This window comes from Mus pahari, chromosome 13 (assembly GCF_900095145.1).
Source record: "Mus pahari chromosome 13, PAHARI_EIJ_v1.1, whole genome shotgun sequence".
NCBI lineage: Eukaryota > Metazoa > Chordata > Mammalia > Rodentia > Muridae > Mus > Mus pahari.
This window is the reverse complement of record NC_034602.1, coordinates 3953176-3954436: the sequence shown is the minus strand read 5'-3', so window position 1 is coordinate 3954436 and position 1261 is coordinate 3953176.

Genomic DNA, 1261 nt, shown 5'->3' with positions numbered 1-1261 from the left:
CCTGACAGCACCCCTTCTTTAGATTCAAAGAAGAAAATGAGCATCAGTGGAGATGCTCCAGTTGTGACAAGACAGCCACTAGGCAAGAATTGCCTCATTTCATCTACAGACAAAATACTGTCTAGAAAAAGGACACACTGTGCATATTTGACTGATAATCTCTGTCAAGACATTGTAATCAGCCCTTCAAAATTCTGCATTACAAAGGCCAGAAGGCTGAAGCCTGATGCTCCGAAGGTTTGAAGTATAAGGGACTGCCCAGGTGATCAGTGGTATCTACAAGTTGGCTAAGTTGTGGAAGTTATATTTTGTGCTTATCATATTTTCAGGTAATATTAGTCATTCTTGGATTTCTGACGGGGTTGAAGACTGGCAGTCTCATATCCAGCCCAAGCTGTTGAGCATTGAGAAAGATGATACAGATTTGAGAGGATGGTTTTCAGATGGTATACAATCTAAAGCCAGGACATGAGTTAGGTGTAGAATTACAAGTCTTTTAAGTTAGGATAAATGACAGAATGTCCTACTTTATTGACAAAAATGATGGAGGTGTTATGTCTATCTTTTACTTTATAAATTACAAAATGGTCATAGTTGTGCTCAATTTATATTTGAAAGAAAAATTATTTTTATTTGAACAGAAAACGTGATACGTAGCAGAATTTTCCCTTTCTGATCAATTTAAATATTAATACAACACGAAGCCTGTTATTGGACAGGGAAAAGGAAGGAGGAGGTAAGGTTTTCAGAGACAGGGACAGAGAGAGAAGGAAGGAAGATGGATGAAGAACAGGATGATCCAGATTCTGTATGACTTTAAATAGCCACAGGTAGCTATGAATATCCTCTAAGGGATGGATAATTACAGGAAAATTTGTTCTATCTAGGTGGGCAATTTGTATCAATATTGAATGGCTCTGAGTTCATTGTGTGGGTATTTTGTGGGGTGAGAGTTTACTGAAATAAATCTGACTTATATTCCAAGCCTCTAGAGTTTTGTTTTTACTGGGTTACTGAGTTTTGGAACCACTGACCACAAGGGGTGGATGGCTGGGAATGTGAGCAGAACCTGATGCAAGAGAACCTTGATAAGTCAGTACATGGGGCTAGCCTAGAGGTGGTGTGACCCTGGACAGAGAGTAGCAGTGGATACTGTGGGAACATGGTGTCTTTTTCTTTCTTTCTTTCTTTCTTTCTTTCTTTCTTTCTTTCTTTCTTTCTTTCTTTCTTTCTTTCTTTCTTTCTTTCTTTCTTTCTTTCT